Source organism: Panthera onca, chromosome B1, assembly GCF_046562875.1.
Source record: "Panthera onca isolate mPanOnc1 chromosome B1, mPanOnc1 haplotype 2, whole genome shotgun sequence".
NCBI classification, from domain to species: domain Eukaryota; kingdom Metazoa; phylum Chordata; class Mammalia; order Carnivora; family Felidae; genus Panthera; species Panthera onca.
The window spans coordinates 15,984,243-16,012,126 of NC_138342.1; the positions used below are offsets into that span (position 1 = coordinate 15,984,243).

Sequence of the window (27,884 nt, forward strand, 5' to 3'; positions counted from 1 at the left end):
CTCCCACATAGGCAGAGATACTAACAATTTAATTTTTTCTGTAGAAGATTTCAGCTGAAAAATATAATATGGCCTGGATTTCCAGAACTCCTTTGGAGTTCAGCGTTGTTGAAGAGAGTCCTGTTGATGGAGAAGAGAATGAATTCTGTCTTTGGATAAAGTCGTTAACATTAAAGAGGTTGGAAAATAAGGGTGCCTGGGTGGCTCAGTCGGTTAAGCTTCCGACTTTGGCTCAAGTCATGATCTCATGTTTTGTGAATTTGAGCTCTGCGTCAGGCTCTGTGCTGACATCTCAGAGCCTGGAACCTGCTTCGGATTCTGTGTCTCCCTCTCTCTCTGCCCCGACCCTGCTTATGCTCCGTTGCTGTGTCTCTCAAAAATGAATAAATGTTAAAAAAATTTTTAAAGGTTGGAAAATAAATACAACAGACAAGTAAATAATAGAAAAATGAGATGGTGAACCGTTGCGGAGGAAAATGAAAAGCAAGTCAAATTCCGAGAGTAGGGACAATGGACTAAAAATGTCTGGTTAGCCAGTCATCATGGGACAAACAAACCTATCTGAGGACCAAATCATATGGCATTTGAGCTCTGTGGAGCAGAAGCCCTGGAGTCACTGTCTAGGCATGACAGCTTGGGTTTTACCGTTTTCATGTTCCCAGTGCACGGAGGCAATTTGGATGGACTGGAATGTTGTGTTGGTGAGACTCTACAACCCTGGCCAGGCCTTTTCCTGTTCTCCTTCCATTGGTGTTAAAGCAGAGGCAGTGATTATGGGCACAGTGATATATATATATTTTTTGGAAGCTCCTTAAAATAGTAAAGATGTAACTCAAGGGCACAAAACTGCAAGTCCTCAGTAGGCCTGAAAATAGAATCATGGATTGAAAAGTCATTAGAAACCAGCCAGCCTTTTTCTCTCTCTCAATTCCTCTTCCTCCTTCCTTCTTCCTCTGCCTCTCCTCTTTCCTTTCTCCCTTTCTCCCCTTTCTGAGCTCTTTTCCCTTCTGCTTCCCTCACTCTTCTCCCCCTTTCATCCCTTTCTCTACCTTCCCCCATTTTACCTTTCAGAGGTACAAAGAGAAGCATTGGTAGAAAATGGCTTTCTAACTGCTCTCAAGTTCATCTTCTGCTTAAAGGAACAACCCAAATTCAACTAGAGTATTTCAGAACATGCTCTGGTTTAAAAACAAACAAACAAAAACAAAACAAAACAAAACAAAACACCCTTACAGGACAGCTATAGTCTCATATCCAGCTCTGATCCAATTAACCGTGGCCAGTTGTCCAGGGTCATGAGGTAGAGGCTCAGCCCTTTATATTAGAGAAGGTAGGGATAAGGTGGGACAGAGTTTTTAGAAAAGAAAGAAGAAGAAGGAGAAAGAGAAGAAAAAGAAAAAGAAAAAAAATGTCACTTTGGGCTCAGCAAATATCCTGAAGAATAGCTGATATGCCATCCATTTTCCCAAATTACTACACCAGATTACCAAAATAAAGCTTACCTACATCATTTGCCTTTATATAAATATAATCAGATATTTTGTCCCCAGCTTTATCAAAGTTTGTTATAAGCCCTAAGTAGACCATGTGTAGTTTTTTTTTTTTCTTATCCTGCTCTAAGGATACCATTCATTCTTCAAATTCTTGTACCAGATTACTAAAATGGAGCATACCTGCATTATTTATTTTAAAATGTTGCCTTTATGTAATATTTACAAATATTTTGCCTTAGGCTTTATCAAAGTTTATTTTAAGAAATAACCCTAATAGAACATTTTCAGTTTTTGTGATTTTGACATGAAGGGTATCACTCCTTCCTTACACTCCTTCCTTACATGGCTCTCTCATTTAAATACTGAAACAGATTTCTTTTTGAATTCAAAACTAGGAAGAAATTAGCTATTGATGAACCTGGCTTTTTCCTTACATTTGACCATGATGTTGTACATGTTATGTGATCAACAAATATTTGCTTCATGATAAATTATGAAAGAATTTGTCCTCTTAGCTTATAATTTGGCTTCCAGAAATCCAGTGCTCAATTTTGTGTTAAATGGCAATGGCTTTTCTTAGTTAAGTGTTCCTGCTCTATTCTTGCTCACCCTCATTTACTATTTTAATGTTCTTTTATGATTTTACTCTGTGCCCTTCAAAAATCTGTTTTGGAAGTAGCTGGTGTATAAATAGCATAAAAAATAAACTGCGTATTCTGACATTTACAGTTGTAAGGATAATTCTGTGTTAAGGATGATTCAGTCTGCAAGTAAAGTCATTGGATATCTATCTAAATGTATTTTGGAATAATTTTGACCATCCCATAGCTCTTCTAAGGCACTAGTGTTTCTTGTTTTGTTGTTGTTGTTTTCCCCATCAAAACTTTTCTTTTTCTATCTAAAAATGCATGATGACTCAGATTGGCTAATTTTATCAAACTGATGTTTTGAAGGGCATTTAACTCTTCAGAATCCTCACCTACATTGCCTTCATTGTCCCAGCCCCAGTGAGGATTGCTTTACCCTGGAAAGGGGAACTGCCCACCTTTTTTATTTCCATCTTTGAGCTTTTGTTCTTTCTGGATCTCTTTGCATTTGCTTGAATTTTTTCTTTGCAACCATTGCACTTTGGTCTTGTCTTTCAAAACCTGACTTGGGTCTAACCTCTTTGGGTTGGACTTACTTAATGAACTCTAAATGACTCTTGTTGCAATTCTCCTTGGAATTTATCTACTCAGTTTTTACTCTATTAATTTGCCCTTATTTATATAACATGTTGAAAGCATTCTGAATCCTTTTTTTTTTTTTAAATTACGAGAATGAGTTCTGGCTCTCCAGTTAGAAAATGTACTAATTGTTTCTTAGACTGTGTCTTCTTTTCCTTTTTATATTATCCCCAAACCACATAATTCAGTGTTCTATGGGATGAAGGCATGCCGTTAAATGATGTTGGCTCCTAGACTCTCAGATGAAAACATGGAATATTGATTATGTTTGTTTTAACAAATATTTTATTAGGAATTAAGATGAGAACTCTTTCCAGAACATTAAAATATAACTCAGAGAGGTACAGCACAGTGTTGGATACAGTTATACAGTCAGCCATTTCAAATGACAATTTTCTAAGCTGGTTTCATTGTTTCTCCTCTATTATTCATATTCTTTCCAGACTGATGGAAGCATATGGCTTTAATTATCAAGTATATGCTGAGGACATGCAGAACTAGAGCTTTTTCCTGACTTTTCTAATGAAGCTAGTTCCTAACAGCAACATAGGCCAGATTATTTTATTGTATTATGACATTAAACATGGACCAGCAGAGGTCTGGCTAATTGGGAATGATACCTTTTCCCCTCGAACTGCTTATTTATTTTCCAGGAAACTAATTTAGTTCGGTTATAAAATGAAACCTCATAATTCAGTATAAATGAGTTTGGTCATATAATATCGATAGCCAGGCTGGGTGAAATCCTACAAATAAACAAAGATTCTGAAAAAAAATTGCATTTAAAAATGAATAAATGCAATTTTATGGCTTTTGTTTGCTACCTATACAACTGAAAGTAACATTGAATAATTGTTGCTGTTTTAATGAATTGGCAAGCCTTATTTGTAACTAGTGGGTTAATTGTATAGGCAGAGACTGTTGCTGAAGTGCTTTAAAATTAAACACAGTTCTTTCATTTCACTGGAAAATAAGCAAAACTCTTATTGATGTTTAAGTGATATATTATTTTTTTAATTTTGTAAGTCACATTCGAATAATGTTTCAAATATAATTTATCCTTACCACGTATGAAATCTTTAAAGTTCTATCAAATCATACAGCACTTGTCACCGACTGTTCACCCCACTCATTAGCATCATCTAGCGTATATGAATTATGACTCTCTGACTTCTGTCAAGGCAGATCCTGTGTTGCTTGTTTCCTATATGTTGAAATTTTAAAATGAGTGATATTACCCTGAAAGATGTTTACAAATTTGGACTTTAATCTTATGGTCACATATTAATTTTATGAACAGTCTCAATGGCTGCGTGAAACAGAATGTGTTTGGCTTTTAGAGCACATTCTACATCAAAATATTGGAGCAATGGGGAGCTAGGATGAAGGAATTTGCAATTCTACAGGAAAGACAACCTACAAACTGCCGGTGAGTGATAGCCATGATGATGCCTTAATGGATAAATGACTTGGAGCTGTTCTTTGAACTGAAAATAAGTGTTCCAGGAAGAGTGTATGTGGGAGGGGCAGGAAAAGAAGAGAAAGACAGAAGGAAGACAGACGGAGACACATAGAAATATTGATCAGCTGATTCATGATGGTGTTGCTAAACCAAATTATGGAAATTGGAAACAGAGCAGAAAGGGGATTAGGACATGTCCAGCCCCAGATATTTGCACCTGGATACATCCAGTAGGTGGAACATAGCTTAGCATTCAGGCAAGAGATCGAGGCTGGAGCTGTTCATCCATCTATTCATTCATTTGTTCATTCAGTAAATATTATTGGCGGTTAACTCTGGCTCAGTCATTGTACTAGGCAGTATGTTAGGGAAGGGAATACAAAGACGAAAAGACATGGGTTATTTATTGAAGAAATGTGCAGTCTATTGGGGGACTGACATGTAAGCAAGCATTATGTGTTCATTATTAAGAGATTTATAATAAACAATTATGTTAAATAAGAGATCTAATTAAACCTATGATGTGTAATCATGATAAAATAATTATATGACTTAAAATATAAATAACAAAATTATTTTGCATTGTAATTCAATAATGAGAATTTCTTTAATGGGAATATTTGCTAAACTGTTTATTTCATAAAAGGTAGAACAGCTTACTGTCTGAAAGGCTTCACCATGGAGGTAGCATTTTTACTGAGGATGCAAGGATTGTATCAGAAGTCATTTCTAGCGTACTGATAAAACCTTGGGAATAGATTCTAAGTATACCAATCCAGCATATATTTGGATTGAAAAATGGATTTTGCTCGGACCTCTCAAAGTCATACTTTAACTTCATTGAGGAAATGCATCTGTGGTTCCTGTCGTGTTCTGAGCCAACTTGATAGTATATGGACAGAATGATTTTCTCATTATAGTTAGTATGTGGACAGAATTTTTTTTTCATGGGCAATCAGGAAAATCAGACACTAATTATTCACCTTCAAATAATGTGCTTATTGACATAAATAGTTCCTAAATGACAGTGCTGTTTTCCATTGTATCCCGCTCATGTTGCAAAATGACCTGGGCCACCTTTTAGAGGGACGGGCTTTTTGTGGCTGGCCCACCTTCTTTATGGATTCTAATTTTGTCATTTTTTATTTTCTCCTTTGCATCTTTATTTTCCTTTTCCAACTTAGGTTTCTATTTTGTTTTGTTTCCAAAATAAACATTTTACCCTTAATACTGCTCTACAAATGTTCTCATTTTACACCTCTGTGACCGCAATTTTCGCAGTAGTGGCTCTGCGGATCTACTCAGTGGTCAGTTTAGTCGGTGGTTCTCTTCTCCTCATCAACTGGTGTATAGATTTTTCTTTTCAACTAGTTTAATAAATTGATATTTCAGGAGACAGCATAGCTCATCAAATGGGCCTATCAAAGTCCCCTCATACAACTTGATGTTGGTTTGAGGTCTCCAAATGCCACTGAAATCTTAAATGTAATTGTGCAAAGCATTATGAAAATAATACATTTGATGATAATGATGTGGTTGGTGTTAGGTTAGCACTATTATGAATTACTCCTCATTGATAACACAGAATTAGTTTGGGATTTGGAGAAACCAGTTATTCTTTTCATTTGGGTCCTATCCTAGAAGGTAAGGAGGGCAATAACTTGCTGATTCATGGTATGTTTGAAAGGAAAAATTAATTAATAGCTTTACAGAACTTAGAAAGCATGAAGCATTATATACATGGTAATTATATAATCCCCCAAGATAGTTGTTTATGTTTGTTAGCGTATACTTATTAGCTGTAATTTCTCACACTCGGTTTTGGGGTTTTGATTTGGGAAGGGCATTTTCTTCCTTCTTTCAGAAAAGTTATGATGTGGGATAAAACACTATCATTTTGAGGATTAATTCATTCTAAAAGATAATCATTCAGAAGTTAAGATGTCAAGTCATGACCTTATGGAGTTAAAAGAATCTTGCAGATTGTGTAGTCCAGTTTTTGCCAAGGAAACAGAAGTCATCAAGTACGGGTAAATTTATAAAGCTGCAGAGCCGTCCCCATGCTTATATTAAATTTTGGTCTCCAGTGGCAGTTGTCTTTAAAGTAAGCTTATAAGAAAGTCAGCAAAAACAAACAAAAGCTCTGTTAGAGCCAGTGGTTGTTTAGTTATTACTCAGTGTCTTTTATGATACCAGGCATGTTTTATAATGTGCGATTTTCAGTAAAATTCCATATGGATTTCTAAACATTCACATAAGGAAAACCATTATAGAAAAAGGAAATTATGATTACATAGGAAAAACACTGTCCTACTTGTAGACCAAAATCGTGTCAGAAGATAGTACTTTCCAGATATAAAGCTAATGAAATCTATTTTACAAACGTATTTTTCAACTATTGCTATGAAATGATACTTATTTCCAAAGCCGTATTATAGATTTGCAAGAGTTAATTAGTCAAAAAATGGGTAAGAATATTGAATTCATTGTGAAAAAGAGAAATTAAATGTTCTGTATTAAATTATTACAGTTTAAAAATTAATTTTGACAAATACACTGATGTTTTCTGATAGTAGTTACAGCTAATTATAGCTAACATTTCTTGAGTACTTTGATGCCCATACTAAGAGTTTTTCAAGTTTGCTCAGACATTATTTCTGATATTAATCTTTGGCGCTAGATTTTTTTATAAGAGCTTGATGGAGGTGTAATTCACATGCCATATAATTCAGTTTTGAGAGTGTATAATCCATGTTTTTAAATGCATTTTTAGATGTGCAGTCATCACAAGCACCTAATTCTAGAATATTGTCATCATCCACAAAAAAAAGCCCAGTAACCCATTAGCAGTCACCCTCTTTTCCCTACCTCTGTGCTCCTGGCAGTCCCTTTTCTGCCTCCATATATTTGTTGACCCTGGACAATTTATATCAATGGGATCACATATATGGAGCTTTTTGTGACTGGCTTCTTTAACTTAGCCTGTGTTTTCAAAGTTCTTCCATGGTGTAGTGTGTATCAGTATATTACTACTTTTTATTGAACAATCATATTCTATTGTATGGATTCACCACATTTTGTTTACCCTCTCGTCTGTTAATGGGCATATGGGTGGTTTCCATGAACAAAGGCTGCAATGAACATTTATGTACAAGTTTTGTGTGCCTCATTGGTTTTTAATTGTCTTCCACATGTACCTGGAAGTATAGTTACTGGTTTATATGAAAACCCTCTGTTGAATATTTTGAAGAACTGCCAGATTGTTTTTCCAAGTGGCTGCACCATATTATCATCCAGCCAGCAATGAATGAGGAGGGTTCCAGTTTATTCACATCCTTGCCAACACTTGTTATCCTTTTCCCTTTTGATTTTAGCTCTCCTACTCAGTGTGAAGTGTAGTCATTGTGGATTTGATTTGTATTTTCCTAATGACTAATGATATTGGGCATCTTTCTTGTGATTATTGGTCATTGTATATTTTCTCTGGAGAAATGTCTGTGCAGATCTCCCCCCCCCCCCCCAAATTTTTCAATTGTGTTATTTGCCTTTTTATTTTTGGGTTGTCCGAGTTATCTGTGTATACAAATGCAAGTCCCTTATCAGAGATATAATTTATAAATATTGTCTGCCATTCTGTGTGTTGTCCTTTCATTTTATTGATGATATACTTTTTAGGACATGTGCTTTTAATTTAGAAGAAGTCTGGGTTGTCTTTTTTTGGCTGTTATTTTTTAATTGTCATGTCTGAGAAACTGGTACCTAATCCAAAGTCAAAAGACTTACTTACTCCTATGTATCTGCTGTAATTTATAGTTTTAGGTCTTATGTATAATTCTGAGATCCATTTAGAGTTAATGTTTTTCTATGGTGGGGGATTGGGGTCCACCTTTATTTATTTACCTGCATGTGGATAGTAGATGATTCCAGCATCATTTTTGCAATAGTTATACTTCACAACGTCATTGTCTTGGCACTCTTGCTGAAATCAATTGCTTATAAATGTAAGGGTTTATTTCTGGACTTTCAATTCTATTCAGCTGATGTGTGTGTGTATATACACACACACACATATATATATATATATATATATATATATATATACACACATATATATATGTAGATAGATAGATAGATAGACAGACATACTGTCTGTCGTTACGCCAATACCACATTGTTTTGATTTCTATAACTTTGTACTCAGCTTCAAAACAGGAGATGTAAGTCATCCAACTTTATTCTTCTTTTTCAAAATTGTTTTAGATACCCTTGGTTTCTTGTGTATCCACATGAATTTTAGGATCACCTTGTCAATTTCTCCAATAAAGGCACCTGGGATTTTAATCAGGATTGTGTTGAATCTGTAGATTAATTTGGGGAATATAATATTAAGTCTGATCTGGACACAGGATATGTCTTATTCAGGTATGCTTTTGTTTCTTTCAGTGGATGTTTTGCTATTTTTAGTGTACAAACCCTGAACTTGTCTTATTAAATTTATCCATTAGTGTCATGTTCTTTGTAATGCTATTGCAAATGGAATTGCTTTCTTAACATCATTTTAGTTTGCTCATTGCAATTGTATAAAAATATAATTGATTTTTGTGTATTAATCTTGTATTCTGCAACTTTGCTGAATTAGCCTATCAGTTCTAATTGTGTGTGTATGTATATATATTTTGTAGGATTTCCTATATGCAAGATAATTTCATCTATAAATAGAAGTAGTTTTACTTATTTCCTTTTCAATCTGGGTGTCTTCCATATTTTTTTTCCTTGCCTAGCTTCCCGGGAAAACACCTTCAGTACAATGTGAGAGCAGACATATTTGTTTTGTTCCTGGTTATTGGAGGCTGCTATTTTTACCCAACTACTGTGATCCTATGGGTGCTGGTTTCTAAGTCTACTGTGGAGCTGGGGAGAAGGAGATAGTCATAGAAGTTAAAACACTACTGGTCTTGCTACTTTTTTTAAAATATAACTGTTTTTCTTGAATAAATTCTTCTCATTTTGTTGCAAGCCTTCGGTTAATTTTCAGAGTTCCAACAAAGTTGGCTTTGATAATTTTTGCCTTTACTTTTCTTGCTTTTATGGAGTAGGAGAGTTTCTGAGGTTCTGACTCTACCTTTATAGAAATGGCAAGAGGATTTTCATGGGACATATTTAGGGAAAGGGAAAATTTATTGTAAAGCAGGGTTTTACATAGCATTCTTTATTAAAATGTGGGAAACAATATTCTCCCCTAGAGATATTTCTTTAAAAAAAATTTTTTTAACATTTATTTGTTTCTGAGAGACAGAGCACAAGTGGGGGTGGGGCAGTGAAAGAAGGAGAATCCGAGGCAGGTTCCAGGTTCCCAGCTGTCAGCACAGAGTCCAACATGGGGCTTGGACCCACAAACTGTGAGATCATGACCTGAGCCAAAGTCAGGCGCTTAACTGACTGAGCCACCTGGGCGCCCCTAGAAATATTTCTTAAAATATTTAGTTCCTTCTAATTTTGTGAAAATGTCAATTTACTTAAGAGTATTTATCAGTTTCCAGTTACAAAGTGATTTTGTGACTTTTTAGAAATTATTATTTTATTCAAAACAGAAAAGTATTTAGAAGACAATTTCCTTATTCATATTAATTTAAAACGAAAGCTGTTAAATTATATAGTGTACTGTTAAAGGGGGGAAAATTCTCAATGTATTGATAATTGACTGAAGTGAGGCACTTTCTGTGTTTTATTTTGTAGGCTAAGAACTTGGATTTCAGAAGCTTAGAACTTTCTGGTTGCTAGCACACTCTATTTTTAAACAGTCATACATTTCTTTGGGTGGAATAAACCCGAAGATAAAATCCATTTTCTCACTGCTAATCCAGAATATGCCCCTGAATCATTCCTTAAGCACTCATTCATTATTTATTTATTTTTTCAATATATGAAGTTTATTGTCAAATTGGTTTCCATACAACACCCAGTGCTCATCCCAAAAGGTGCCCTCCTCAATACCCATCACCCACCCTCTTAGAGTGGAAGAGAGCCAAAGCATAAGAGACTGTTAAGCACTCATTCTTAAATCATTGTATGATTTAAGGTGCTTTTCACCTCCCTTTCTCTTCCTCTCCCCCCATTGAGAGCAGATGGGAACACTGCTCAGTCTCCTCTGCCAATCACATTCCAGCAGCTGAGAAACTTACTTTGTTCTGAGTGAATCTGAACCAAGAGTGTAGCCTGTTCTCAAAATGTGTTCACTGACAGATGTTTCTCTGTAGTCTTGTGTTGCTACAGAAGACAAAGAGAAATGATGCTTTGGCCAATTGAAGTTGCCAAGAAATTGATTTTTCAATACTTGGTTCAAGCTTTGAGCCACAGAGAGTTCCTTTGTTAATTTGTTTTGAGAAATAATACAGATCCAGTATGCAGTACTGTATTGGTTTTATATCTTGTGGATAGGTAATGATCATTTAGGAGAAAACATGAAGAGTGGATTCAGAAGACAGTTTGATGAGGAACTAGTTAAAAATGTTTTGTCAGTTGCATTTACTTCAGAATGCTGCTTGATAGATAATAATCTGCTCTAGAGATTAGTGCCTAATTAACCTAATTGGTTGTAGTTTTAAAAATATTACTCAGCTCTCCTTTCCAGGTCATTGAGATTGGCTTGATAAAAACACGACAGAACTTGGAAATTTACATATGGTATTTTTTCCCCAATTATCTATATTTTTAGCCTTTTCTTTTTCCTTACCACTTCCTCCTAGGAAGAAAAATCTGATCAGCTATAATTCTCCCTTACTAGAGAGAAATTAACTACTAAGGTAAAAGATTTTGTTGCATTGGAGGCACCTGGGTGGCTCAGTCACTTAAGCTCCTGAGTCTTGATTTTGGCTCAGGTCATGATCTCACTGTTTGTGAGATTGAGCCCTGTGTCAGGCTCTGCACTGACAGCAAGGAGCCTACTTGGAATTCTCTCTCCCTCTCTGTCTGCCCCTCCCCACCTCACGATTTCTCTCTCTCTCTGTCTCTCTGTGGGTGTCTCTTTTTCTCTTGCACATGCACGTGTGCATGCTCAAAAATAATTGAATAGACATTAAAGATTTTTTTGTGTTGGGTGGAGCTTTGGAGAGCTATAAACCGTTGTAGTCTCAAAGACTCCTGTATCCTTCCCCACCCAGTGATTGTTCCCTGGTGGGTTACATTACCTCATTGAGTATGAATGCCCTAAATTCTCTCTGTATAAAACTATCTCCCCAAAAAATTATGATTTCATTTAACTCAGACTTTTCTTGAATTTTTAAGGTTATGTCACTTCTACTAAGGTGTTTTTTTAATTCACAAACATTCTTGAGTTAAAATAAAGGTATTATCATTCGTGTATGTGTGTGTGTACACGCATGCATACTTAAATTGGGAAGGTCTACTGTACCAAGTTGCTGAATTCAATTGAAGTTATATTTTGTGCAAAAGTTTCATAACGGTTATTGCAGTAAGTTTAAGAAACTACCAAACGTAATGTTTCAGATTTTACCTTTTCCATTCATCTTGCTTTTACAGTGCTGTCAAAATATTGGTACCCTAAAAAGATTGTATAGGGTATGTATTAGCTTTTTAAAAACATTCTTGTTTGATGGTAAAAGAAGCAGAAAAATGAGTGCTTAGCTTAGGGCAGTGGCAGTGAAAATAGAGAAGAAGGAATGGATACAGAACATGACATGGGGAGAGGCTCAATGCAAATGTCTGCTAAGAGTGAGTGGGAAAGGACTAGAGTTCAGTTGTTGATGGATGACCATTAGTTGTTTACTCTGAGTGTCCAGAAGGATGCAGTTTTCATTAATAGAGAAGAGAATCATATTTGGGATGGTAGATATTAGGTTCGGTTTTTGAACTTAACCCATTAATAATCCTTACATATTCATTTTTGGATATGCAGGAGAGGTTCTGAAAAATAAAAAGTGATTCTGAAAATTCAGAGAGAGGGCAAGGATGAAGGTACACAGTCGGCATTACTAACATAGAGGAAATGTTACTATCAAGTCATTAATTTGCAAGGGAGTGTCAGTGGAATGATTAATAAAATTAAGGCTTTATTTTCAGGGACTACCTGCATTCAGAAAAAGAAAAAGCAGAGAAATTTCCAGCAAAGAGGGGTGGGGAGAAGAGCAGATCCAGGGGTAGTTTCAGAAAACAGTGTTAGGGAGGACAAATATTACAAAAATACTATAGAATTTGGTGATAACTAGACAATCATACCTAGTTAAATTACATAAATGCTTAGTGTTCTATTTTTAGCAATTAGGGATAATTAAATGTCTTTAATAACATTAGTAGGAGATTGGGAGTTGGAATTATTTTGAGGAATTTCAGATTAATTAAAGCATTTATTGAGTGTCTATTATGTACGAGATTGAATATGTGAATGGTGATCCTAAATTATGTTTGAAATGCATGTTCTGTGTCATATATAGAATGCATATTAATCTAGGCCCCAGCAGACATCAGATGGAACATTTAAATGTTTAATTGGGCAGGGATAAGAACCAACAAGGGAGAGTAACACACTAAGGGATTAGCACAGCAAAAAGTCGGTCCCTAGGCCCAGAGAGCTGGTAAAAGGGAGCAGTGTTACCAAAACCCAGCAGGGGTTGATACTGTGGAAGAGGGGAGACTGCTGCCAGAATGATTTCAAGGCAAAGAATCAGTCAATGATCTCCTACCAGCACTCCCGCTGGATTGATGAAAGTGGAAAAAGGATGATTATGTAGCTTGGGTGGTTCATCTCTAGAGTCAGAGTGAAGGTGCACAAACCAGGGCAGAGCATGGAGAATAGATTTAGGAGGAGGAGGCAGACAGAATCACTCGAGTACGTAACCAGTGCCAGTACTCTTTACTTCTTTTAATAGAAGTCAAATGGATATAAAGTAAAAATAAAATGGCTTCGTTTATTATTTAATGAATGTGTGAAGTGAGAATTATACAAGTGAATTATATTATGTAATTGATTGATGTTTGGATGATGTATAGAAAAGGGTATTGTGGTGGTTATCAGTTTTTCTTATGAAACAGAGTAAGTAAAGTAATAAATATGGGTTGAATTATTAGAGTATTTGCTGGGCTCTCCCCCCTCCTCCCTAGATGTTCTCAAGTTGGAGCACAAGGAAGAGAAATTGCGAGTTAAAACACAATTCAGGAATCAAAGAATCAGCATTGGCTGACCAAATTTCTGGTCAGAATAATAGTACAAATTCTTTGGATATAAGTATACCAGAGAGGGATGATAAAACTCTCAAGGAACTTTTCATCTCAAGGCAGTCTTGATTTGGACCTTCAGAGTGAGCTAGACAAGCAGATGGGGAAGTCAGAGAAATACTACTGTCATAGGACTACTAATATGGATTAGAAGTAGAAGTAATAATGGCAATAGAATTAATAATAACTACCATTTATGGAGGACTCATTACACACAGACATGATGCTAGATGCTGTGTCCTTTAGATCTATGATTTTTGGTCCGGTTGCCCATACAACCTGGAAAAGGAATTGTATTATTTTCCCCGTTTTGCAGATTAGGAATATGAGGCTCAGAATAGTTAAGGAACGTCTCCACAATCATACAGTTAGTCAGTTTTTGGAGGGAAGTCCGTCACCCATCATTTTCGGTGCTGTGCTCTCCCTGATTTGCAGTACCTCCTTCGACCTCCTGCAGGCCAGCGAGCTATTACTTTCCTTCTTCTCCCAGGTCACTCCTGTCCCTTTTAGTGCCAGATCCTACCTGTCACCTTAGCATCCCTAAAGTCACTTATCCATTGTGGACTGTGCTGCAGCTGACACACTATATCTTTATATGCTTATAACCTTGAGAAACTCTGTTGCCTGTGATTCATTCATTAAGGCCAATATTGATTCATCTTCCATTACGTGTTAAGGACCAGTATGCAGGTTGCCTTAGACAAAGAATGTACCAAACAGATAATCTCCTACTGTCCTGTAGAGTGGCCAGACAGTAACAAGTAAACAAGTATAATACAATGTCAAGAAGCGGTAGGTGTTACTAAGAAAACAGAGATGAAGACAAAGAATCATTGGGGACACTCTTTTAGATAGAGTAGATAGGCAAGGACCTTCTGAAGAAGTGATATTTGAGAAAAGAAAGTATGTGAGTATCAGGGGAAGGAGCATATGTGAGGCTAAGTGAAAAGGCCTTACTTTATGGAAGGCATACTTAATTTCTCTGCTCACATCTTTAAGGTAAGGACAATATTGCTTTGCTACACAGACAATGTACTTCTAATAAGTGACAGATGTGAAAGAGATAGAAAACTGAGTTCAGCTAGTCAATCTAGGTCCTTGATACACTTAGGACAGAGATCATGATGTCAGAATTCCATCGCGTTGCCTTGCCAAGCATATAGGGTGGTGGTGTATAACTTCTCGTCCCATGGTGGCGTGCAGGCACATCAGAGTTTGCACGTGGTCCACACGGTTCATCACCCTTAACACAGTTTTTGGGGTGCCTCTCGAGCCCACACTTTCCTCTTTTAAGGAGTTGAAATTAGTTTCCCTTTTAAAATATTTAGATGCGGACCTATATATATATATAAGCCAAAACACAACAGAGGAGTAATTTACTCCCTTTCTTTCTTTTTTTTCCTCTCTCAAGTAGGCTCCATGCCCAATATGGAGCTTGAACTCACGACTCTGAGATCTAGAGTCAGATGCCTTACCGGCTGAGCCAGCCAGGCACCGCTGGTTTTCAAAGTGTGAAAAGGGCTGTCTGCTCCTGATGAAGCTTTCAGCTACTTATTCCTTTTCTTCATTATCGCTGTGGTAAGCTGATCAACATCCACATCATTTTTTTTACGTTTATGTATTAATTTTGAGGGGAGGAGGAGCAGAGAGAGAATCCCAAACAGGCTCCACACTGTCGGCACAGAATCCAACACAGAGCTCCAACTCACAAACTGTGAAATGATGACCTGAGCCAAAATCAAGATTCGAACGTTCAACTGACCGAGCCACCCAGGTGCCATAACTTGCATGGCATCTTTCATTCAAAAGTGTTTGGGGCACCTGGGTGGCTCAGTCTGTTAAGTGTCCAACTTCAGCTCAGGTCATGATCTCACAGTTCGTGGTTTCGAGTCCCTTGTCAGGCTCTGTGCTGACAGCTCAGAGCCTGGAGCCTGTCTCACATTCTGTGTCTCCACTCTGTCTACCCCTTCCCCTCCCCTCTTTGTCTCTCAAAAATGAATACACATTAAAAAAGTTATTTAAAAAATTTGCAAAAGTGTTCATACCGTTTAGGACTTTGACATAATTTTCTTAGAAATTCTAGTGCCTTATAAATTCTTGTTTGGGGTTGCTTCCTGATAAAGTAATTTAAGAATTTTGCACGTTTTTTTTTAATTTCAGGGGTCTAGTTGCTTCACTATTTCTCCTACAATAATTTTCAAGGTGTTTTATTAGAGTGATGTCAGTTAAATGACAGTAATAGAAAGTATGGATATCATTTCACTTTGTAACAAAGGGCAGGTTAACTAGCAAAGACTTTTTTTTTTAATATTTATTTACTTTTTTGAGAGAGAGTGTGAGATGAGCAGGGGAGGGGCAGAGAGAAAGGGAGACAGAATCCGGAACAGGCTCCAGGCTCCGATCCATCAGCACAGAGCCCGACATGGGGCTCGAACCCACAAACTGCGAGATCATGACCTGAGTCGCAGCCGGACACGGACGCTCAACCGACTGAGCCACCCAGGCGCCCGTAGCAAAGGCTTTTAAGTAACAGCCTCTAGGCCAGCTGGGTCATTTGTTGTAGAGTCAGGACTGAAACTGAGAAAGCTTGGCATTTAATTCAGTTGTTTTTCTGGAGCTCAGTGCTAAACGGTAATGACAAGGCCACACAATGGAGCCAGAGCTGGGTGACTAGCCATCCTTAGGTTGATACAGACCTCACTGGACAAGAAGCAAAAAGGCTGATATCAATAGGCGGCCCGTGGCTTCTGCATTCTTTTCTCAACTGATCAAACATGGACCTTTTTTTCTTTGCTTCTTCTAGGTTAAAAAGAAACAAAAACTGTAGAGGTACTAGTCAATTTATGTTTTAAAAGGAAAAAAAAAAAAGATGATGGCACGAAATATGCCTGATTTTTCAGTGGATCAGAAACTCCAAGTTCAGAGCAATTGCTTGAAAGCTGCTTAATAAATTAGTTGTAAATCCAAGGGAAAAGCAAGAAAACCTGCCAAACGTCACTCATGTGAAAAAAGATGCTCATTTTGGATAAATTATTAGGTAATTTTTCAAGGACATCACTCACAAGGAAGGATTTTTTTTAGTGTGTTTAAATGATTCATTTTCAGCCTCTCATACATTTTTAAATCTTGTTCATTCACATTGTCACAGCTTGACAGGGTTGCTCATAAGGGCTTTTCTTCCCTTGTGTTAAAATTACAAAGGAAGAAAGTACTTTAAAGTATCTGTGGCTGAGGGAGGCAGGTGTCGTCTACTCTCCAGTGGTCAATCTTACATCAAAACCTTGTTGGTCACAGTGACTCCTTTTCTTATGGCAAAGATTACTTCTATAATATTAAAGTGAATGAAGCGAGTGCTGCAGTCTGTCCCTGAAAGATACAGAGCATGATGCTTTGATGACAGCCATGGGGCAGGATATTTCCAGCATCACATTTAGTCAGAAACATGGAGGGTGTACGTTAACATGATTTACATATCTCCTTCCCGTGGAGTCTCGTGGTAAATAATAGAAATGGGCAAAGAGTCCTGTATCAAGGCAAATTCACATTATTTCCTGACACACAGAGTGGAGCTTATTTTGGGATAATGGCTACATATGTTCAGGAAAATTGGGCTCAGGAGCCCACTGTCTGAATATTTTCCTGAAAAAAAAAAATGAATGTATTATTTGAAGGCATCAGAGAGGGGATGCCTTTATTATTTACATAATCCCTTTGTATAAGAACAAATACCAACAGTCTATTGTTCCCTGGATCAATAAATGGACTATTGTGGCTCATTGAATATTTTGACAAAATGACATACATTATACATTCCATGTGGGTTGCAAATGTTTACAGTGCTGAAAAGTTAATGGCCAGCTCTTTCATGTGGTAATGCAGCTGAACCTGATTTAAGTTTTATTCTGGGGGATTAGTGAGGTTTCTGAAGAGGCAGTTTAGAATTTTACAGTTTCTCAATTCAAGAAATATTTATTAAAAGTCATTGTAAAAAAAAGTCATTGTATGCCTGAAAGAATCTTAGTACCAGGGGTGTGAACGGTAACTAAACACACTCCCTACTTTCCAGCGGCTCAGAGGTAATATCAAGACAGGCGTACAAACACAGATTTCAGAAGAAAAGAGGGATGCTCCTATTTGGAGGAGTCTTCAGAGAAGTGTTAAAAGGAGTCTTAGCAAATGAATTTGTATGTGGTTTTCATATGATCTCTGGGGCAAAGGGCGTTTTAAGAAGGGGTGACCGTGCAAAATTAAAGACATGAAATGGCATTACCCTGGTCTAGGCACCACAATGGATTGGGTCTGTCTGCAGCATAGATTGTTTCAAAAGACTGACAAGGTCTGAACCTCTAGTCTCAAGACAGGCCAAGACATTATCCTGAAGCTGCTTGCTTGTATTCCCTGTCAACATCATGGATTTTGATCCTGAAGGCCCCAAGTCATTGGAAGACTTGGAAATCAGTGTAAAAAAATCTAACTGAGGTTCAGAAGTACCATTCTAGTTCTTACCATATTGTGTATTGTTATCATATGTCATTTGGGGACCCATTGTCCCTAGTAGGATGCTTAACAGTTTGTGAAATGAATCTCTAAGATCTTTATTTTCTAAATTAATTTATTTTGAGAGAGAGAATGAGCATGACCACGTGCGAGCAGGGAAGGGGCAGAAAGGGAGAGAGAGAACCCCAAAGAGGCTCCCTGCTGTCAGCACAGAGCCTGGCCTGACGTAGGGCTCGATCTCAAACTGTGAGATCATGACCTGAATGGAAACTGAGAGTTGGACATTTAACCAACGGAGCTACGCAGGCACCTCTAAGAATCTTGCTAATCATCCTCAGGTATTAGTAATTTGTTCAAACTTCATTGCTAATCCCCTTTCCTGTATTCTGAATACCTTGCCCACCAATCTTGCCTTCTGCAAAACCATGTTTTCTTCTTTATCCTGTTTCTCTATTAATCTAAGTTTGTCCCTTCATTGCTACCTTCTTTCTTTCACATTCTTCCAATTTGGGAAGGAGAGGGAGATATGACAACCAAACTCAAAAATTCCCTTGACATACTCAGTTATATGTTATAATTATTCATCATCTATTATCTCTTTAAACCAAAGGGGTATCTATCTTGCTCATTAAATATTTATTGAAAATCTTCTAGTACTGTGCTTTTCTTAGGATGCTTAGGATGTAATAGTGAACCAGGCAACCAAAGATGCCTGGACTCAGGGAGCTTATTTTCTGGCCAGAGGAGATAAATGATGAGCAATAACAGTAAGTAAATTGTATAATATATTAAAATATGGTAACTTCTATGGAAAAAAAAGAAAGCATAAGGATTGGGATGGTCAGTTTCAATTTCAGTTGGAATGGCTGGATAATTAAAAAGGTGTAAAATGGGGGTGCCTGGGTGGCTCAGTCAGTTAAGCATCTAACCCTTGGTTTCAGGTTTTGGCTCAGGTCATGATCTCACATTTCGTGAGTTCAAACTATACATTGGGCTCTGTGCTGATGGTGTGGAGCCTGCTTGGGAATCTCTCTCCCTCTCTCTGCTCCTCCTCTGCTCACACTGTCTCTGTCTCTAAACAAACAAACAAATAGGGGTGCCTGGGTGGCTCAGTCAGTTAAGCGTCTGACTTCCACTCAGGTCATGACCTCACAGTTTGTGAGTTTGAGCCCTGCATCGGGCTCTGTGCTGATGGCTCAGAGTCTGCGACCTGCTTCGGATTCTGTGTCTCCCTCTCTCTCTATTCCTCCCCGACTAGTGCTCTGTCTCTCCTTGTCTCTCAAAAATAATGTGAAAACAAACAAACAAATAATCAATAAGCTTTAAAAATAAAATAAAATAAAATAAAATAAAATAAAATAAAATAAAATGATGTGAAATGGTCAATACTTCAAAGTAGAGAGTGGGGTTGTGATACAGACACCTGGAGATATGCCTTTGTCTTCTTTAAGACCTCCAATGCACAGGCTATAAGGAGGGGTTATTCGTATTACCCCAAATGGTGAAGGCTTTCTACTTTGTAGATGGGTTTTCAAAGTATATTGAATTGAAGAGCAAGGAAAAAATTGTCCTTATGCTCAGGAGCATAGAATTTAGCAAAGGGAAAGTAAAGCAATTGCTTTCCCTTCAGTACCCGTGGAGAACATGTCCTCTGTCGGGGAAGACAGAATTGGATTAGATATTATACTAAGTCTGTGTTTGGACCTCAATTTCTTTTCCCCCAAGCAGATGGTGAACTAGGTGCTGAAGCTCCCTGCACAGCTCTACCTATTGTTTTGTTGACTGTAACTTTTGGGGTTTCACAAACACATTTTCCTGTGCATTTTAATGACCTTATTTTCAGGGAGAGTGAAAGAAAACGTCCTTAAGGCGTTTGTCATTCCTTATTCAACAGAAACCTGGAGCAGCGCGAGAGTGAGTGGATAAATCCACCTGCAAGTTAATCTAATGGAACACTAGTGAGTGTGATCATTTGACAGAAGCCATTATGGCAGAGGGCGGTGTTGAGGCGTTTACTTTACGCTAATCCTACTGCTCACTAAAATTGTCTGAATTCGAAAAATAACAACAACATCAACAAAAATTTAACCCTAGTAGGTACTTAACTCTTTATCGGCAGATAAAAGCCTTTTTTAGAGATTAGCAAGAACTAATTCTGTTGCTTGCCCAACCTAAAGATTTGAAGCAGTTGTGGCTTTTTTGGGTGGAAGGTAGATTCTCTGGTTTGTGACTTTCACCCCAAATTTTAAAATCATTTATAAATTTGTTGATTTCAGATTCTGTTTTAGTTAATATGTCAAATAGGATGTTATAATTTTTTTTGTTTAAAATTGCATTTTTTTCCAGGTGATTTTCTTCATTTGTCCTTATTTCAAAGTCAAAGTCAAAGAAACATTTACTAGTAATGATATTAAGGTAGAAAAGCCGTAGAATATATTTTATGTTCAGTGGATTGAATTCAGTTGCTAGATTCTTCTTGTATAAACAGGTAGATTGGGACATGACCTTTAGAAATATGTACAATTATGATTGCTAATGAATAACCACATATCTAAGAAAAGTGTTTTCCCTTCACTTTTCATCCCACTGTGCCTTTAAATGATGGGAACATTAGTTTAATACAATGTGCCAAAATTTATAGTTAATAATGTAGATTGTGTACAAGCCTTTTCTGATTAAGAGAAACATTAAAAAGAAGGTAAAGGTAATAATAAAGGTAAAATTTCCAGTATTTTTGACAATATAATCAATAATTCAGTTCTAAAATGACAAAATGAAGAATTATAGTGTTATTTCAGTCGAGTATAAGGAAAAATCAAGACCCATCCATATGTTAACAGGGTTGTACCATATCATCTTCCCTTCATAGATTTTCTTCACAGCTTTAGATGTGAGTAAGGGGTGGGTTTGCATATCATAACAAAATTTCACGAAGGCTGGAAGATTTAGCAAAAAGTCTAGTTGATCTGGAATCTAGGACCAGAATCTAAATTTGAATGTGCTGCTTTAAGATGAAAATATTGGGAGCGCCTGGGTGACTCAGTCGGTTGAGCGACTGACTTCGGCTCAGGTCATGATCTCACGGTCTGTGAGTTTGAGCCCTGTGTCAGGCTCTGTGTTGACAGTTCAGAGCCTGGAGCCTGCTTTGGATTCTGTCTCCCTCTCTCTCTGCCCCTCTCCCACTCATGCTCTGTCTCTCTCTGTCTCAGAAATAAACATTAAAAAAAAATTAAAATGAAAACATTGATTTATCTATTTTTTCTAAGCTTTAAAATAGGTATCTTATAGTTATTGGAGTTAATCCTGCCATTCATTGACTCAGCAAATCTTTACTGAGTACCTACATGTTCTAGTCATGACTCCAGGTACTGGATAAAGATACCTGGATACAGATAAACAGCATAGCTGTGGATAGACCGGTGAATGATTAAAGGCTTAAATATTTATATTAGGAAATCAGTCAGTTTTCTATTTCTGATCATGGATTTCATCATCAAAACCAAACACTTTCTTTCCAATTTTGCGTTGACATTCAGTTAGTGATCTTTTTCATTTGTTTAGGACCTCCTCTGTGCAAAGTATCTTTTTAAACACAGTTGAAACCACAAAGGAAGAAACATACAGTCTTTTTGCCATCATAGCTTACAGCATAGCAGGACAGGGTAGACAGACCTATAGAAACCCCCGCTCTGATCAAGGTGATAGTGCTATAAATGTTATAAAGAGAGAATAGGGGCACCTGGCTGGCTCAGTCAGTTAAGCATCTGACTCTTGATTTTGGTTCAGGTCATGATCTCACGGTTTATGAGTCTGAGCCCTGCATCAGGCCCAGCGCCGAGCCTGGTTGGAATTCTCTCTCCCTCTCTCTGCCCCTCCTCCCCTCAAAAATAAATAAGTAAATATTTAAAAGCCAAGAAAGAGAGAATGATCTGCTGTGACGTTGGAAGAAGAAAGACTTCATTCTGATAGCAAGATTCATAGAGAGATTTTCTGAAGTGTTATCCACCTTTCCATGATCTTCAGTATTTTGGTGATATTCTCCCTCCCCGCCTCTTGCATTGAAACACCGCTAGTGGACATTGCCTGGGCAGATGAGGGTTTAGATTTGTAGAAAGCCATCTGTTGCCACTGACTGAAGTAGGGAGAGTGGATATATAGTCAACATTTCCTCTTTCCTTTCCTTTTACTGCCAAACTCCGCACACATGGTTTGCATCCCTTTGCTTGTTTCCCTCCTTTATACCGTGGGGACTTTTATTTCATGCACTCTCCAGTGAAGTGTTTTCTGAATGGCTGCCCTTGACCTACATCTAGCCGAATTTAAGAATGTTTAATCATAGTAATTCTGCTTAACCTCTGTGGATTAAGAGGCACTACCGATAACCCGTGGCTTCCTAAAATCATTTTCCCTTTTAGGAGAATATCTTTCACATCATCTTTTCCTGGCTTTTCTTTTGTTTGCACATGAAAGCTGTTTTTCTTCTCTACCATAATACATTTTTTTTGGAAGGAAAGGAACCACATTTAATTTTATTTCCTATAACGCCTACCTTGCCAAGAATATAATAGATGCTCTACAAATACACCCAGATTCATTTTGGCAGGGGGATTATATTGGTGGAACCCACCATCAGTTATTGCTTGAAGAATGTGTAAGGGATGTGAATACTATTTCACTAATTTTTGTACGAAATATCACTATCTTTAAAATCAAGTTATATTTGGAGCACCTGGGTGACCCAGTCAGTTGAGCATCTGACTCTTGATGTTAAGTCAGGTCATGATCTCATGGTTCATGAGTCGGAGCCCTGCATCAGGCTCTGTGCTGACAGCTTGGAGTCTGCTTGGGATTCTCTCTATACCTACCTCTCTGCCCCTCCCCTTGCTTGCGTGTAAGCTCTCTAAGCAAACAAACAAGCAAACCAACAAGCTTTTAAAAAATAAAAAATCAATAAAATCAAGTTAGATGTTAAACCCACATCCCACAAGGTAGTTGGGAGGTCCAGTCTCAGTCAGGATGGACTGCCCTGGGATCCTATAACAATGAAGGTCATTGGGTAGTATCAGCAAATAATGGCTAGGCCACTCTCTTTACTTCATCTTGGTCAGTGATGTATTTCTTCCCCAGATCCCATGGGTTCTTGAAAACCTGTTGATCTTTGGCTCTGTGCCTTAATTAGGGTACACAAATTTTTGCCAGTGCTGAGAGCTTGATTGTTCAGGGCCAGAATCCTATTGCACGCATGGACTTTTTCCCTGCAGAGATCCTGCCACTCTCTATGGGTGCCTTAAAGACCTTTGGTCCTTTCCTCACCTGAAACAAAATTTTCTTCCTGTATGAGTGCTCTTGATCCTGTTCCTTCTAGTTTGATGGAGTCAGCTTTCTGGAAGGAGGCATCTAGGAACAATGTCTGCTCTCAAATTCTGCATTTGTCCCTGTAATCCAAGGTTTCTCTGCCTCAGCACTACTGCCATTGTGGATCAGATAACTCTTTGTTATGTGGGGCTGTGCTAGGGATTTCAGGGTGTGTAGCAGCATCTCTGGCCTCGACCAAATAGATGTCAGTAGCATCCTCCCAATTGCGACCATCAAAAATGTCTCCAGAAGTTGCTAATATCCCCTGGGGGGACAAAAGGCCTCCTGGTTATGAATCACTGTTTCTTTTTTTTTTTTTTTTAAGTTTATTTATTTATTTTTAGAAAGAGAGAAAGAGAGTTCCAGTGTGTGTGTATGAGGTGGGGAGAGGCAGAGAAAGAGAGAGAGAGAGAGAGAGAGAGAGAGAGAGAAGAGAGAGAGAGAGAGACAGACTTCCAAGCAGGCTCTGTCCTGTTGGCCCAGACCTGGTATGGGTTTCCATCTCAGATCATGACCTGGGCCAAAGTCAAAAGTCAGATGCTCAACTGACTGAGCCACCTCGGCACCCCATGAATCACCATTATAATTCAAGCTTATTGAGATATGAGAGACTCTCGATAAACTATAATTTGACAATTATATAGTTAGGAGATACTAATTCTCCTTTAGAGAAAAATATTAGAAAATTAGTTGAATTAGCAGCCAAATTGGGGTGGGGAGAAGGTAACGACAAGGTAGGTGAAAAGCATGTATGTGTCAAGAAGATGTTATTCACATTTTACAGAACACTGGGGGACTACATCCCAGAGCTGCTTATCTGTTGGGCAGAGGAGGCAGGTGTCAAACCCATGGTCATCCAACCTTAGGATCCAGTATTCTTCCTGATACCATATACTACCCAGGGAATACTTAAGACTGCATTTTTGCTTTATTGTATAATACTGTATTTTGTATTGGGCACTAGGTTACAGGCATAAAAATACTTCACTAAAGATAAATCAAAATATGGAATGCCCATCAGTTCATTCAAATTTGAGTAGCAGCTCTTTCAGGGATTCTTAGGGGCTATGACGTTTACAGAGTATCTGCCTAAGGAACACCAAGCTTAGGGGTGCCTGGGTGGCTCAGTCGGTGAGGTGTCCGACTTCGGCTCAGGACATGATCTCACGGTCCGTGGGTTCGAGCCCCACGTTGGGCTCTGTGCTGACAGCTCAGAGCCTGGAGCTTGCTTCAGATTCTGTCTCCCTCTCTCTCTGCCCCTCCCCTGCTTGCGCTCTGCCTCTCTCTCTCTCTCAAAAATAAATAAACGTTAAAAAAATTTAGAAACACCAAGCTTAGCTCAAAGCCCATATGTTTACTATTTTGCTAGATTCTGTTTCTTTCAGGACAAATAAGGCAACTGGAAGAGAAAGTGAGGGAAGAGAAAATCTTCAGCAAGCCAAGATTGGAATGGAGAGGACTTTAAAGGCAAAGAATGGTATATAGAGATGGAGCAGGTGACAATTACAAATTGTGCAGTGTGGGACATGACGACACGCAAAGGATGGAGTGAGGGACATGTGTAGACAGGGGTTTGGTGGAGGTGTCTTCTTATGCTGTGTTAGTGACCTCTGACTTTACTCTCTAAGCCACTGGGCAGCCATTGAAGTATTCTAAGCAATAGCATTTCATGAACACATCTGTGTTTTAGTCAGGGAATACCCCCCAGGCTATTACTGTTATAGTTTAAACGTTGGTTGGGGCGCCTGGGTGGCTCGGTTGGCTCAGTGTCCGACTCCGGACTTCAGCTCAGGCCATGATCTCATGGTCGTGAGATTGAGCCCTGAGGCAGACTCTGCACTGACGGCATGGAGCCTGCCTGGGACTCTCTCTCTCCCTGTCTCTCTGCCTCTCCCCCTCCTCACACACACATGCTGTCGTGCTCTCTTGCCCTCAAAGTAAATTAAAAAACATTAACAAAAGTTAAACGTTGGATATAAGCAGGCACAAGTCTCCACACCAAAATAGGGCCAGTGGTGACTATTCATTTACCTATTTACACTGTTTTTTTCTTTTTTTATGACTCCCAACATCTCAAACTTGAATGTGCATTCAAATTACCTGTGCCAGTGCAGGTTCTGATGCAGCAGGTTTGAATGAGGCCGAAGAGTCTGCATTTCTTACAAGCGCAGATATTGCCGGGGCTTCCCGTTCGTGGACAGTACTGTGGGTAACCAGGTTCTAAATGACAGCCAGTGTGCTGGATATTGGAAGAATAAGGTCGTGATACATAGTGGGGAATACGTGGCCCCCAGTGCCTGGAATATGGGTGCTCCCACTCTGTCGTTAGGGGTCTGTTTGTTTCCCTCTCCAGCCTCAAACTTCCTTTGTCGACTTTACTTTCTGGCTCTGTACAATGACCTTTTGCACCTCTGGGAATCTCATCCTCTCAGGTTCAAGTTTGGTAGAAACACATTCCCTGACTGTTTCCCCACAGTCTCAGTGAAACGTCTCCTGGCATTGGTTTGGCTCCCATTAAATCATAGGTCTGCTTCTGAACAAGTCACGATGGCAAGAGGAATGTGATAGTCCAATCAGCGTGGCCCAAGTTTGCCCTTGCCTATGATCAGTAGCAAAGTCTTCTGCATCTGAAGGGTTTATGCTGAAAATGGTGAAAGCGTGCCATTCCCAAGGGGAAAATAAGAATGCTGAACTGAAAAGGTGATTAGATTTCCACTATATACAGTGATTGGAGCCGTATCAGAGGTTTCCAAATGTTCTTGATTTCTTAGGAATTTTTTCATAGTGCCCCTAGTCCAAAAGAAATACCTAACAGTTAATTTATTTGGTAGTTTAGAGCCTAACAACTTAACAAGGATTTATGTGGTAACACCTTACTAACGTTCTATTTATTAAGTAGTTAAGTCCCAACAACTAAACAAGATTTATGTCCCCACTATTAAGTAGCTGTTTAAGTAATACATGTAAATTGAAAGAAAAATATTTTTGTTTCATTCTTTAAAAAACCACAATCCCTTCCTAAGGGGATGCGTACACCTGTTGAGCTCCACACAGCTTCTTGACCTCAGGTTAAGATTGGATCCTGCTAACCTCATTTCCTCTTCTCCATTGATTTTTGTGTAGTAACTTCCCTTTATTCTAATGGCAATCCCCAAATCCCAACTTTACAAAGATACGATGTCATTGAAAGGAGTTTAGCAGGGGCACCATGTTCTCAGAACTGGGAACTACCTTGGGCTGATTGTTGGTGTTACCTCCAACAGATGGCAAGTATCACTGTTTCCCTAGAACTTAAAAAAATACTTCAGGAGCCCCTGTGAAGTCACCAAGCACCTCAGTGCACAGTTTGGGAACCGTGGTCTTAGAAATTTCTTGTTTGAATTTCCTATTAGGTATCTCTGCAGAGGTGAAGGGTCAAATGTTGACAGTATGGGTTGAATTCAGGTAAAAGGTCTGGGCTGGTGGGCCATCTCAGCCCCAAGACCACTAGGATCCTACCACACATCTCTCCCTTTTCTTCACGGGAAGAATGGCGTGTGCCTACTCGACTACCACCCAGCTTCAGAGTACGCTATTATACTCTTTGATGTTCTGGATCCTGAATCTAATCGATGCCCCTACGGAGTAGCTCATCTCAGTATTTGCATTTTATGTTTACATTTGCATTTAAAGTAAACCCCAGCAGTAGTGATTTTTTGTCTTGTAAGCTCCGAATTGTTCAGCTATTGGCATAAATAACAGAGGTGGGCATCATCATATATTTTTCATTCAGATTGTAAACCCTCTGAAGTTTTAGACTCCATCCCACTAAACTTAACAGTCTGTAACCGAGCTTAATTAATAAGGACTGAGTGGAACATGCTTTTGATCTTGAATGATTTGTTTCCCTTTAAAGTAGTTGATAGTGGGGCGCCTGGGTGGCTCAGTCGGTTAAGCGTCCGACTTCGGCTCAGGTCATGATCTCACGGTCCGTGAGTTCGAGCCCCGCGTCGGGCTCTGTGCTGGCAGCTCAGAGCCTGGAGCCTGTTTCAGATTCTGTGTCTCCCTCTCTCTCTGACCCTCCCCCGTTCATGCTCTGTCTCTCTCTGTCTCAAAAATAAATAAACATTTAAAAAATAAATAAATAAATAAATAAAGTAGTTGATAGAACATTTTCTCATTGATTGTGCTTTTTTCCTGACTTGTTTATTGTTTCAATGGTGTAGTCTCAATATCCTCCAATCTCATTTGTAAAATAACTTAAGTGTTGTCTGTAACCAGTATACTGCCCAAAGCATATGCACATTTTGTTTCACTAGAGCCAATGATCTCCCTAGTTCCATGTATGAGGTGTAATGGGGTCATCATCATGTTATCATTACATTGCCGCAGCTTATCTCATTACTCACCATCTCATGAAGCTGTCACTCCTGCGGATCATGTAGAATAACCTCCTACAATCTCTTCCCACAGTCCAGGAAATACAATTTGTTGAGAATATTAAGTGCATCACGGTTATGTGACTGTTTGATTTTTTTAAATTAAAAATCAAGCTACTAACAATTATTCAGTTATCAGAAATGCCGTGTTAAGTTTTTCTCTTCGAATATCCAAATGATTTCAACTTTTATTTACAAAAGC

The 27,884-nt window shown here is 38.3% G+C and overlaps 1 protein-coding gene across 3 annotated transcripts in view; it reads left to right on the forward strand.

Annotated features, from left to right (window-relative positions):
• The window catches only part of SLIT2 (slit guidance ligand 2), a 375,056-nt gene that overhangs the window by 74,744 nt on the left and 272,428 nt on the right, over positions 1-27,884 (forward strand). The gene's annotated exons all lie outside the window — the stretch shown is intronic.